The following is a 14,382-nucleotide window of genomic DNA, read 5'->3' as shown; positions in this document are numbered from 1 at the left end:
GGAGATGGCTGGTCATGTAGCTGGAGCAGTGACCTAACACTGCCTCTTGGGGAAGGCAGGAACAAAGTGTATAAAAGAACATGAGTATACCCAATACTTTTTTCTCTTACAATTTAACAGCTTCAAGACTGAACTGTTAGTTGCCTTGAAAGCTTTACCAGTATGCTGCCTTCTCCCTGTCTATCAAACAGTAAAAAAACATAACTGAGAAGTTTCTTCAAAACACATTCATGAAGATTTTATTACTATTAAAAAGAAAAAAACTATATTTTAAAGCTGCTTTTTTTTTAACCAAGAAACCTAACATTTGCATAAAAGACAGCCTCTGGGTTGTCTGTACAACTCCCTTTCTGTGGATGTTTCCTCCCAACTCCCCTATCATAGATATTTAAATTCCATGACTCTAGCCAGTCATAACCTACCAGCCAGTGCTTCTCTCTTGTGGGAGTTCAGAATCGGAAATCAGAAAGGATATTTCAGTCTCTGATGTTTTTTGAAGTGGTGACAGGTAAACTCAAAAGTTGTGGAATTGTCATCGAGTACAAAATACATGGGAAAGCAGAGAGAAATGTCCATTTGCACAGAAAAATAAGGAAAGACATGTACAGAAAAAAAGAAAAGACACAGAGAGAAGGAGTAATGTCTTACAGCTTTCCAGTCCCACCTGAGCCCAGCCGTACTTCCTGCCCATAGGCTCCATGACATTCCCTTGTATTCATATAAAGCCCTTCACCTCCTTTGTACTCACACAGGCTTGCAGTGGGATTCTGTTCCTTAAAGACAAAAGCCTTGATTCCAACAATTTATTGACACAAGAGACACGGGGAAATTTTTGATACACTAACAACAAAAAAAAAGTTAGAACCCCATCCAATAATAAAAACAACAACAACAAAAGATGTAGATATTGTCTGTGAAATACAATTTTAGAGATAAGCAACCTCCATAGAAAACTGTAATATTTATCCTAACAGAGTCCCTATCTAGGAATAACAGTGGTGACTGGCAGATTGCATTGTTTCTTCAAAATATTCATTCCTCCACCTTATAAAGTCCCTCTCTGGTAATTCTCCCCGTGAAAGAAATATATTTCCTACTGCCACAATCTCAGGTTTGGCTACATGATTTGCTTTGGCCAATCCAAAGTAAGCCCAAGTGACTGTACCAGTGCCAGGCAGGAATCTGAATGGCATCTTGCAGTTCCACAGAGGCGTTCCTTTCTCTCTGACAACACAAGAAAAAACAACGGTGAGGCTGTGTTACAATAATGTGAGGATGTGTTACATGTCAACCTTCAATAGGCAATTAGCATGAACAAGAAATAAACCTCTATTGTTAGAAGTCATGGAAATTTTAGAGTTGATTGGTACCGTGGTATACCTGGCATAAGCAGACTGGCACAAGTCTCAAAGAGATGCTCATGACTAATAAAGCCAATGGGTAAGAAAATAAATACTTCATCTGGAAGTTCATTTAAATATTGCCAATAAGCTTATATTTTAAATAGCCCTTGTAGTTTTCAAGCTATCAGGCTGTTGATGATTTTAAGGATCTTTAAAGATAATGCTTACCAAAGAATAAATTTACTACTTCTGCCATGTTTCTAAGAACTGTCCACAGATTTATGAAAAAGACATACTTCTTCTTAAAGGATATTTCAAAGATATTCTAATTTTAGTGTTTGTACTTTTCCAAAACCTGTGGGTATAATAAGGCTTTTCAAAACAATATATCAATTGAGAAAAAGTTCTGAATAAATTTTATATTTTCCTTCTACCTTATGAAAACAACCTGATGCCAAAGGTTCTGATTCTTCCAAATAGTAAAAACCAAAAAAATTGTTAATGCCATTCCAATTTTCTTGGTCATTTTATAACACCAATGGCCTTAAGTCCTCTATAATCCAGATAATAATTTTACTTTTAAGTATGTCTTTCCGAGGGGGAGCCTGGGTGGCTCAGTCAGTTAAGTGTCTGACTCCTGATTTGAGCTCAGGTCATGATATCACAGTTCATGAGTTCGAGCCCTGCATCTAGGTCTGTGCTGCCAGCATGGAGCCTGCTTGAGATTCTCTCTCTCTCTGCTCCTCCCTGTGCCCGCCCTCTCCCTCTCTATCTCTCTCTCTTTAATAAAAAAAGAAAAGAAAAGAAAAGAAAAGAAAAGAAAAGAAAAGAAAAGAAAAGAAAACGGGAGGGGGGAGTATCTCTTTCTGAAAACAATGTCATATTTAATAGAGTTTTGATAACTGGAAATAATTATCAAATAAACTAAGATAAAATATGAGGCTTATTCTATACATTGTGCCACTAAGATTAGCTGTGTGACTTTAGGGAAGTCATTCAACCTCTATGAGCCAGTAGAGAAGCTTAGAAAAATGAGGATAATAATCTATACCTACTACATATTATAGGAACCAAATGCTATAACACCTTCACTAACCTAAAAAATAAAAAGCCACATTTTCACTATAGAAGCAGAATATATGCTTACATATAGTTTCCATAAACCTTAATACAAAACTAAATTATTGAAGAATCAAGTAATGTTGGAAATTGCTTCTACTTTACACTAACTTCACTATTAAAACCACAATAAATTATATTAATAAGAGAATTGTCTCATGCAATTCTATTTTTCATTCTAGGTGGTCATTTGATAAACATCTCCATTTAAATACCAAAAACAACAACAACAACAACAACAACAACAACAACGTTAATGTCTTTAAGAAAAGAGATTAGGAAATAATCCCAACAGGTTTTAAATTGCATATGTTAATATTTTTCTAAGCTTTTTACTTATATTTACTGATTTAATCCTTCTAACAAGCCTATGAGGAAGTTACTACTAATTAGTCCATTATTCATATAAGAAAACTGAGGCACAGATTAAGTAACTGTCCAAAAGTCACAGCTCATAAGTAGCACAGTCAGATTTTGAAACCAGACAGGCAGTATTAAAATTCCATTTCAAACTAATATTATCATACCAGTACGAGCAAAGGAAAAAGATTTTGGGGAAAGATGCAATATAGTTGGGCCAATAATAAACTATTTCACAAGTACATATCAAGTCTGTCTTTTAAATAATCCCTTTCACTTAAATTATTGAAATTTTATATTGGTAGAAATCATGTAGATGCATCGACTAACATAAATGTTGTTCATCTAAATCCATTACTTCCCTTGCTACAATTCCTTTCTTTCATTGTTATTGATGAATCAGCTTTGAAAAATCCATTTTGCTTCACCAGTGGGGCTGAGAAATTTTAATCTCTGAGTTAGACTGTGTTCTTGGTAATGAAAAAGTTGAAAGATCATGAGCAAATAAATGCATAGTAACTGTAATACAACAAATAACAGCTAGAGCATCTAGAACAGATCTTTGATACAGCACAGTACTCTACAAGAATACACTCCAAATGGTGTATATAGCATGTATCTACCATATCTTTTAAAGAATGAATGAATACGTACAGATGACAATGTAAAAAAAAAAGAATCCCATGGAATGACCTGTGTAAATATGTAACAACTCTCTGCATATAGTGAAACACATTTTAGATTGAGATTTGAATACTAATGACAATTTCTTGTAAGCTATTACTTTTATAAAGAAGATCTGCCATTTAAACACTGAAATTTCAACTCTGAAATTTCAACTGTGATTTGAGAAATCATTAACTAGCCAAAAAAAATTTTTTCCAAGTTGGAATTATATTCAAAACCTTCAAGAAAGACTCACAAGACTCAGTTTAATTTAAATAACTTAAATTTGACATATTCAAATAACTCAGAGCTTTTAAATTTAAAGAAATGAAAAAGAAAATATCCAAGTCCCAATATGAGAGAAAGGTGACAAAAATCCATTACTTTTAGGAGAAAAGAGTCAAACATTTCCAAGGAGACTATTTGACTCCTTAGAAAAACTAATTTGCCTAAAATGAGCCAGGATTTTATTATTGGTCCATTATGAAAAAGTAGATCTTATGCATTTTATTCCAATTTTTCAAATGAGAAACTTCAGACAGATTAAATATAAAAGAAGGGTCCCTATATTTTACATCTAAATTTGCTCAAAGGCAAGTTATCAACAGAATAGAAATGTGGTTACATCAGTGTGTCACAGAATAATGATTACTATAGTGAGTCAAATGGATAAATATTGTTTCTGTAAATTCTCAAAACAACTTTCTTTAGTACTGTAAACTGCAAGGAACTAAAACAACAATTGTGAAATTACTATATTTCAGCTTTTAAGAAACTTGGTGAGGGATCTTTTTTTCCCCTAGAATGTATCTGTTGCTTTTCTAACAATATCAATAAGCCCAGGAGGGCATCTACACACATTTCCAAGTTTTAATAATAGTCAACGTATTAAATAACTAATCCAGTATAATGCACCATTCCAAAGTAGAGTGTTTGGCCAATATACCTCTTCAGAGAGATACTGTAATTGCTTCACTCCACTTTCAATAAACGATCTATAATGAAAGTTGCTTTTTTAGGCTTAACCTAGAGCTGTACCCTGTGGGAAATGATGGGTCTTTGTAAAATGTGTTACAGTTTACTAATAAGGATGCAGAAGAAGCACAACTGATGAACCAGCAAATCTGCTCTGACTTATTTGGTCTTTGCTGCATGAATTTGAATATCATCAAAATACATTATCCTTATCCTTAACCTGCTTCCTATGATTCACTCTATCCTCACACTTATTTCAAAAGGAACTTTAAGCACTTGAATATTTTACATACCTGTGCTGGTCCTACGGCATTACATAAAACAGAATATTTTTTTTTCTAAAGGACAAAAATGAAGCTTTGAATAGAAAGCAGTAACCAGGTGAATAATCAGGACCTGGACAAAAGCAGAGAGCATTTACATTGCAATATCTATATTTGATACTGATATATAATCAGAATTTCTCACGTAAAAATAACACAAATTACCTTCCCTGAATATTTACCAACTGACTATCAGGGAACCATGAAGATGTGGATTATGAGTCTCTTTTCACCAATAACAGATTGTTTTATCTTGAACATACCTGTTAATTCTTCTCTCCCTGCCTCTGACTCCCTTCCTACCTTCTGTCCATCTTGCCTTCCTTTCTGATTCATTCATGAATTCATTTAACTTCTGTTGAGGGTATAACATGTACTGGGCATTATGGCTGCCTCTACGGATACAAAGATAAACAAAACAGTTGTGCCCCAATGGAGTTCCTAATCCTTTGAGTGAGAGAAAAAAATAAATACCTATACTATAAAATACTATAAGAAAGGTTTATTCGGAGTGTTCTGAAAGCAGAGAAAGGGATATAATTCAGTTTCCCAGAGATGGTGACACAGGAACTGAGTTGTGAAAATCAAGTAGGCTGTATGGATGAGGAAGTGGGGTGGGACAGGTATTTCTAGCAGAAGAAATAGGAGAGGTGACATACCACAACCTCTGTAATTACTTAGCTATGGGTCTAGGGTCGGTCGCAAATAAGGAACGGATGGATTCTCCAAAGTTGGGTGCATACCCTAAGGGTGCCTAAGACAAAGAGAAGAGTACAGGAATAAAATATTAAAATTTCTTTTACAATTATTCTTACCACCTTTTTAAAAAAATTCTATTTTTGAACATACTATTTAATTAAAATAACTTTTTAGTATTCTAAACCTTGTACATGTGTATCATTTGTAAATAAATAAATATACACTGGATATACACCCTCCAAAAATTTTAATTAGTGGTATTGCAATAAAAGAAAAAGAAAGAACCTCATAACCTATATTATCCTGAAAGTGATGCATAAGAACAATGGATTTTAAGCAAATGAGTAATGACAGGATTTTAAAAGATCATTCTGACTGTATTCTAGAGGGTAAATTCGAAGACGAGTCCTCAGACAAACAGTTATAAAGCCACTGTAGTAATCCTCATGAGAATATCTGAAACAATGATGATGGCACAAGAGGAACACCAAGGAGGCTGCTTATAAGAAAAAAAGAGTATAAAACTATAAATCACACTAACTTACATCATTCGTTACACTTTGGCCCTACACAATTCCACAAAGATAATTCCTATACCCTTCCAAAAGCTGGCTTACAAATCAAGTCATAATGTACTATTATCCGATTTGAGATCATTAAAACTTAAAGATGAAATTATATTCTTATTTCATGATGAGGACCAATATTTGAAAATCAATATAATCACTGTTCCTACTAGATCACTCTAGTTTCTTTTCATGTAAGCTAATGTAAATCTTAATCAGAGAAGACGGGAAAGAGGGAAGGAAGGAGGGGGAGGCAAAAGTGAGGGGAACTGGAGGAGAGAAAGTGAAGATGCTGAGATCACTCCCTAATTAACCAATGCCATCATATTGGTGATAGAACAAAGATAGTATTGTTTCCAGTTTCCTTTTCTGTTTTACCAGGAAAGTTTCATAGGCCAGGGACTTTTAAATAAATCTGCTTCCAAATATATCACAGATTTCCTTTGCTAAGAGCCAGAAACCAAACAAAAGAGAACAAATAATAAGATATAACTTGGGTAAGTTATGCTTTATCCACAGAGTTTAAACAGTTGGATTTAACAAAATTAGATATACTTTCTGAATGAATAACTTATCTCCATTAAGTTTAAACTGTGGGAAAGGAAAAGATATGATAATAGAATTTGATTAAGTTGTACCTTCGAGTACTATTCTCCATCAACATTTAAGAATTCCTTACCTATTTCTGAATGAATAAATCAATTACTGTTCAAATTTTATTTCAGATCAAAGCACTTGGTCCTACATAAGAAGTATCATATTGGTGGCCCTGTTGCCAGAAAAGCCGCATGTGATTAAACTGGAAATGTTACCACCATAGCAGATAACTTTTCAACTAGGACAAAATGGAATATTATATGAGATATCCCTAGTGGCATTTTGTAATGGTTCCTTATCCTGGCTTTCTAAAGGGTAAAGTGTTTTCTAAGAATTTCACGTGGCCTTCAATGGCATAGCTCCTCTCTTAAATTACTCTGGTTTTCCCACAATTCTGCCAGTCAGACTTATATTGAAACTGGCTGAATGGTGTAGTGACAATAAATGGATTCTCAAGGATTATTCACAAGAACTCAAAATATATAAAGCATTTTGCCTAGCTGGCTCAGTTGGTAGAGCATGAGACACTTGATCTCAGGATTGTTAAATTCAAGCCCCTCAGCGGGCATACAGATTACTTGAAAAAAATAAAATACATAAAGCATTTTAACATTACTGTTAAAAATCATCATATAATGTTAAAAACGAGTTATCTTATGTATAGGGCGCCTGGGTGGCTCACTCAGTTGAGCATCTGACTCTTGATTTTGGCTCAGGTCATGACCTTCCTGGGATCAGCCCTGGCACGCCTGCATCAGGCTCCCAGCTGACAGTGCGGAGCCTGCTTGGGATTCTCCCTCTCCCTCTCTCTCTGCCTCTTTCTTTCCCTCTCATTCTCAGTAAATAAATAAACATTTTTTTTTAAATGTATAGTTACTTTTTGTAATGAAAAGAGGGAGAGATGGTATATTCCTGTAATTTCTCACAGCTCTAGAAATTCACTGGATGCAGACTGACAGCTCAGAGAACAAAATGCCATCCTACAGATTCAAAAAGTGTTTATTAATCATTCTAAATTTCATTCCTCTTTTTAATGTATTCTGAGAATATCGTGGCAATCAGCATTACATTATTGTTGTAATGATAGCTTAGGAGGCAACAAAAATCCTCTCTGGGATACTGAAATCAGATAAGTTAGAGACAGCTGACAGAGCACTGTAGGGGCACTTTGTTTAGAAATAGCAGGTAAGGTGCCTTCTACAATAGTAAAGTCATCCCAGTTTTTCATTCCAAAACTCCACAGATTTACTTCTGAACTAACCCTACATGGGGCTCAAAAACAAAATATATTCACCACCAACAATAAATTAGCTGACATGTGAGCACATAACATGTGGCTTTAAATATAGCACTAAATTATTCGTCCTCCATAGAGATAGAATGGACTCTGATTCATAGAGCAGGTAACAAACCTAAGGCTCTCAATCACGGCTGAAGGAATTTACGTGCACTGCAGACATTCACTCTCTGTAGAAGGTCATCGCTTCACAGCCTGGGAAATAATCCCTGCCTGCGGACTTGCAAAGTGCCTGAGGCATAGCTCCTGAGAGGCATAACTCCTCTTCTTTCAAGGCTAGAGGTCGGAGCCATGATCACAGCTCAGTCAAATTTAAAGGAAAAATGTATCTAGGGTCAAAAATATCCTAAGGAAAAATAGAAGACTAAAACTAAAAAAATATACTGTGCTCCTCTGGGCTTTGGCATGGTGATAGAAAAACCTGTTGCAGAATATTAAATGTAGATGTTTTTTCATCTGATAGCTAAACTAAAACTGAATACAGAATCGAATGCATGTCATGCTGCAATCCGGTTTGCGGACATTTTTAAACGCTACAAATCCTTTTAAATCCTCATCAGCCTAAACATTCTAGAAAAGAAAAAAAAATCAAGTTTAAGTGACTTAAACATGAAATGTGAGCAATGGCTCAATGATTAAATGACTGCATCAATTAACTTGAGTACACAGAAAGAATGTTGCTCTTTCAAAGCAGTGTTAATTCTGCCTCTGATCGGACAGACTCCTGCTCATATCAAGGTTGTTGCTTCATAAAACACAACTCATACAGCAAAAGAGGAGAAATGATTTATAAATAAGAATAAACTGTTGTTTGGGAATTCTTCATAAAATACATAAACTAAATTGATGTTTATGTGAAAAATACAGTCATTTCCATACACTTCCAAGAGTGAAAAACTCTGAAAATTGTTTTTGAAAATCATGAGACAGATGAAATTACCATAAACTCAACAAAAGTGGCTTGGTACCCATAAAAATCATAAATGAGTGTATTTAAAGATTAAATGCATTTCTGGATGTACGCATTGCAAAGGAGAAAGTGTTTTATTTTGGTCATCTCTGCCAACTGCTATTACATGCTGTCATTTTCAGTAAGGGGAAATGTATTTGCAAAAGCAGAGTGAGCACAACAGGCCTTAAATCAGACAAGTTGGGGACTGCTGACAAAGCGCTGTCTGCACTCTGCCTACCAGGGCCCTTGAATATCAGGATTTTACGGCGTGTTTTCCTGACATATCTGATACTTAGTAAACCCTACTGCCTGCTTAGAATCTGGAGTACTAACCTACTTGCTATTTCTAAGTTCGCTCTCACTCTTTCAAAGGACCAGGCTCTACCCTGGCAAGAAGGAAAGGAGTAATCCCTGATGAACTAACTGATTTTGCCCTTTCATTCTTCCTGGCTTTTCCAATCTCAGTTCACAGGTTACTTCCTCATGGTTTTCTGTGTTACTCAGAATGTTATGGTGAGGTAGTGAGTTAACTCTGAAATCTCTTCAGCTTACACCAAAGTTTTCTTTCTCACTCATACAAAGTCTGTTTCAAGTCTGGCAGCTCTCCACAGCAGCTTCCAACTGGTGAGTGCCAGTTCTATCTCTGTGACAGGGTTATCTTAACATGCCATACTCATATTGCCATGAAAAGTTAATAAATATCTGGAGAGCAAGGTACTATCTCATAACTGCTTTGGCCCAGAAGGGCACCACTTCTGTCCACAGGGCATTGGCTAAAATTAGTCACAAAGCCATGCCTAGCGGTAAAGAGCCTGGGCCATATACCCTTCCCAGTAGACCTGGAAAAAGAGAAGAATAACACATGGGTAAGTACTTTAAGTCTCCACTATACATTTTTCTAACCCTGTCCTATAAGTGTAGATTGAGTACCCACAATGCACTCTCCACTTTGTCTTCACTCCACCATAGAATATAAATTGTTTATTATCTATTTTACTTCATTAGTCAATAGCTCTTTGAAAGGAACAACCAGATGCTGTCTTCCTGACTAAATTCCATAAACACAGAAACAAACATAATCACAGAAAGTCTGATGCATGCATGTCTAACGTTATTTGAGAAGTTCTAATTACTAAGATATGGTAGCAACATCAAAAATATATTTAACTTTGGGGTGCCTGGGTGGCTCAATTTGTTGAGTGTCCGACTCTTGATTTCAGCTCAGGTCATGATCCAAGGGTCATGGGATTGAGCCCCGTGTCAGGCTCCATGCTTAGCATGGAGCCTGCTAAGATTCTCTCTTTCTCTCGCTCTGCCACTCTCCCCAATTTGCACTCTCTCTCTCTAAAATAAAAAAGCAAAATAAAAATAATTTTTTAACTTAATATGAAAACAACCGTTTATTCAACATCAACAAGTATTCACAGAATGTTTCCTGTATGCCAATCAAAATCTAGGTTCAGAGAGAACGGTTGTAATTGACATAAACAAAGACCTTTACATGTAGAAATTCACATTCTAATAAAGACATGCAATAAATAAACATCAGAAACAAATATCCAAAACAAGAATGCCAGAAATGAGAAAATACCAGTAGGAGAGCTACCTAAGCAGGCTGATCAGAGAAGCACTCTATAAAGGTAACATCTGAGAGACACATGATAAGAAGTGAACAATTAGAAAATCTAAAGCAAGGGTATTTTAAAAGGAGAATACAGCTAGTCCAAAGTGTAAAGCAAACATAGTATATTCAAGAATGTAGAATATATATACGATGCATATAAATTAGAAACACCCCTAACTATAGTTACATGTGAAATTATCTTGCAATAAGGACCTTATGTAAAGTTCAAGGTACTCTCTCTTTTATGGAATTAACCTCTAAATTGTAGAGTTAAAGCATGCTTCCCAGCATATCTCATCACCATCAACCACCAATGTTATTAAGTGCCTTACATGTGAAAGAAAAGCAGCTATTATCATATTTAATTTTTTTTAAATCAGACTCTTCACTTAAAAAAATACAATCTTTTAGAAAATAAGGCAAAAATATATGAAGTGCGAGTTAATACCAAAATTTTAAAGCAATGTGTGACAAGAATAAGACATATCTTCAGAAAGTCTAAGGCTAATTACCAAATAAAATTATCTACATAAACTTTTATTTCTATATTATCCATAAACTCAAGTTTGAAGAATGGATGGACTAGATGGATTTTCACTAAATTTGCAGGATACAGTGGGCATATTTCTGCCTTAAGAAACAGTCTGTGTGTTACATACAATATTCATTTGCAGGGCACCCAAACAAGGTAGAGACTAACTTTCCAGAGCCGCTAAAACTAAAAAGTACAACAAAAGGACCATGAAATCTTAAAGGGGTGGTGATAATGAGAGATAGGCCATTTTAGCATTTAAAACAATGCCATGGATGGGCAGGGAGAAATTCGTGGTTTCAAACTTGAACTTCAAATTATTCAACTCAAAGGCAATCAATCCAAATTCCATGCACTGGTTTGCAATAACAGCAATTCTCATATATACAATAGGATATAGTGTGTACCAGAATGAGTGGTAATAGGGATTTATATATTTAATGATAGTTGGTGATTCTCCCAAACTATGCAGAGGAGGCTAACTACTATATAATAGAGATTATGAACTAAAAAGAGGAAAAAAAGTTTGTTGACATTTTTTTATGTTTATTTTATTTTTGAAAGATAGAGAGAGACAGAGACAGAGCATGAGTAGGGGAGAGAGATGCAGAATTTGAAGCAGGCTCCAGGCTGAGCTGTCAGCACAGAGCCCAATGTGGGGCTCGAACCCATAAACCGTGAGATCATAACCTGAGAGCTGAAGTCAGACACTTAACCAACTGAGCCACCCAGGTAGCGCAAAAAAATGTTTGTTTTAGTTAACGTTTGCCCAGAAGCAAATCCTGAGACAAAGATTCATATGCAATTGGTTATATAGGAAAAAGCAATGGTAAGGTAAGACAGAAGTGAAACTTGGAAGGAAAGTCAAGCATAAAGGGTTGGTTATTAATCAAGTATCCACTGTGGATTAAAAAGAAATAAAAATAATAATAATAATTCCTCTGGGGACATCTGGCAACCAGTTTACAGCAGTGTAGCCAGTATGTGAAAGGGTGAAAAGGGTTTTATATAGTTTTATATAGTCATTCATGTCAGTCATTAACTGAGGGATACTCCCAGGCAGTATTAATTATCTGGCATTGCTGGTCTACTGAGCAGGAAGGCAAAGTGGGCTCTGGTGACAAGAAAGAGTCCTCAGGCAAAGGAATACGATTGCTGTATATAACAGCCAGCATACACTGACATGGCAAGAGCAAGGGTATATTGGTGGTAAACTGATCAACATGTGGATGGAAATAATCTAGAAGACCCATCAGAAGTGTGATTTGAGCTGGACTCTGAGAAATGGGTTGGATTTGGTTAAGGGAAAGCATTTAAGTTAGGAAACGTGGCATGAGCAAAAGCATTGAGGTAAGAAAGCATAAGAGGCATCCTAGATCTGTTATAAGCCAGTTTGGCTAGATCATGGAAACAGTTTATATAGGATATTCTTGGGAAAATATGGCAAAAAAAAATATGTGTTGGGTCCATATTACAGAAGGCAGAAATGCTAGGCTAAAGAGTTTTAACTTTTTCCCCAAATATTGAGGAACATTAAGTGTCCAAGCAGGACAATTAATAAAATAAAAACATTACTTTATGGCATTAATATCCATGTTGGCACCATTCTTGTCCTTGGAATGTAAAATCCTATAGGATAGGAACTGAATCTGTTCAGTTTCGTTGGGGGAGGATTACATGCAGAAAGGATTCAGTAACCTATTAGCGATGAGCACCTGAAATTCAAAGAACCATGGTATCTAAATACCAATGGTATCTAAATACCATTTTCTACTAAAAGGAACCAATATTCCTTGGAAAAAGGACTGATTCCAGATCTGTGCAGAATATTTACAGTAAGAGCTTAAAACATTTTGTCATGCCAGAAAGGAAGTAAACTGTCAAACACTACAGTAGCCTGGTCAATAGAACCCAGGGACCCACTTAGGGTTCCCACTGACCAAACAAGTAATTTGAACATCAAAATAATAAATATTATAGAAATATTTTTAGATAATAATATCTTCAATAACTTGAAATATATTAAAATTTTTAACATCCATGAGTTCCTAAGTATATTTAAAAACTTGAACGGGGCGCCTGGGTGGCTAAGTTGGTTAAGTGTCTGACTTTGGCTCAGGTTATGATCTTGTGGTTCGTGAGTTTGAGCCTCACATCTGACTCTGTATTGACAACTCAAAGCCTGGAGCTTGCTTCGGATTCTGTCTCTCTCTCTTTGTCTCTCTTTCAAGAATAAATAAACATTAAAAAAATTAAAAAACAAACTTGAAGGATATTAGGGAACTAACTCATTATTCTAAAAACTAGGAAATAAATGAGAAAATTTCACATTTATGCCATTTTTTTCTGTGTAAACTGTACTAAATGAGGTAAAGTTCTTCACTATAAAAGAGAATTTCTGTTAATAAATGTAGCATGATCAAATCAGAATATCATCATTTTGCGACTTGTAATGAAATAATGGACGTAAGCAATAATAATCGATGGCTGCTAAAACTATTAGCTGGCAAGTTGATGGGATAATTTATGTTTATCATAAACTTTATCAGCCTAACAATACCTAAACCCAATAACCAACTGTAACATGAAATAGACAATCAGTGTATGCCACTTAATGTAAAATAATAGGTAATAAATAACACCTATAAAGTCTCCTCATGGAAAAAAAATTTTTTTTAGTCTGAAAAATCCTGTAGATTTAACTGCCGGTTTTACAAGAAATATAGGCAATAAGATAATGTGAGAATACAATTTACAAAATTCAGAATATGGGAAACTCTACAGAGCAGATAATCATTATTCTCAAATAAATTGCAAGAAAAACTACAGGAGAATCTATAGATCAAAAAACATCAAATGTAATGTGGAGACTTTTTAATGTCCTGATTTGAGCAAATCAACTGTAAAATATATTAAAGAAAATGTGAGACAATAACATTTGATACTGAACATCTCTGCTATATTATGGAATTACTGTTAAAATTTTAGTTGTACTAATGACATAGTTATGTTCTTTTTAAGAGCCATTTTACATCTTACATATATATTCATAATTCCAAAAAGCTTCCCCTTAAATATTTATTAATAAAATAATATAGTGTCTGGTGTTTACTTCACAAGAATACTAAAGACTGGAATGACTATATATTTATAATTGTTTACACTATATGATTAATATGTGAGTGCTCCTTATACTAATCTATTTAATATAAGTTTGAATACAAGATTGGGTATTCCAAGTGAGTTAACTAAAACTTAGTATTTCTGAGGTCCTATGTGATCCTGGAAATCATTAAAGACTAAAGACAACTACTCACAAAAAAAAGCAT

The 14,382-nt window shown here is 34.9% G+C and overlaps 1 long non-coding RNA gene across 2 annotated transcripts in view; it reads right to left on the bottom strand.

Moving 5' to 3' along the window:
• Nucleotides 1–14,382, bottom strand: part of LOC125934348 (uncharacterized) — a 123,021-nt gene that overhangs the window by 107,113 nt on the left and 1,526 nt on the right. Inside the window, exon 1 of one of the 2 annotated variants that reach the window (XR_007461339.1) lies at nucleotides 1,166–1,257. The exons of the other annotated variant lie outside the window; for it this stretch is intronic. This is a non-coding gene — a long non-coding RNA (uncharacterized LOC125934348). Of the gene's footprint in view, nucleotides 1–1,165; nucleotides 1,258–14,382 lie in introns of those variants that run through there. 2 annotated transcript variants of the gene reach the window in all.

This window comes from Panthera uncia (genome assembly GCF_023721935.1).
Source record: "Panthera uncia isolate 11264 chromosome A1 unlocalized genomic scaffold, Puncia_PCG_1.0 HiC_scaffold_17, whole genome shotgun sequence".
Taxonomy (NCBI): Eukaryota; Metazoa; Chordata; class Mammalia; order Carnivora; family Felidae; genus Panthera; species Panthera uncia.
The sequence above is the reverse complement of the archived record's forward strand: the minus strand, read 5'-3'. Positions and strand labels throughout refer to the sequence as shown.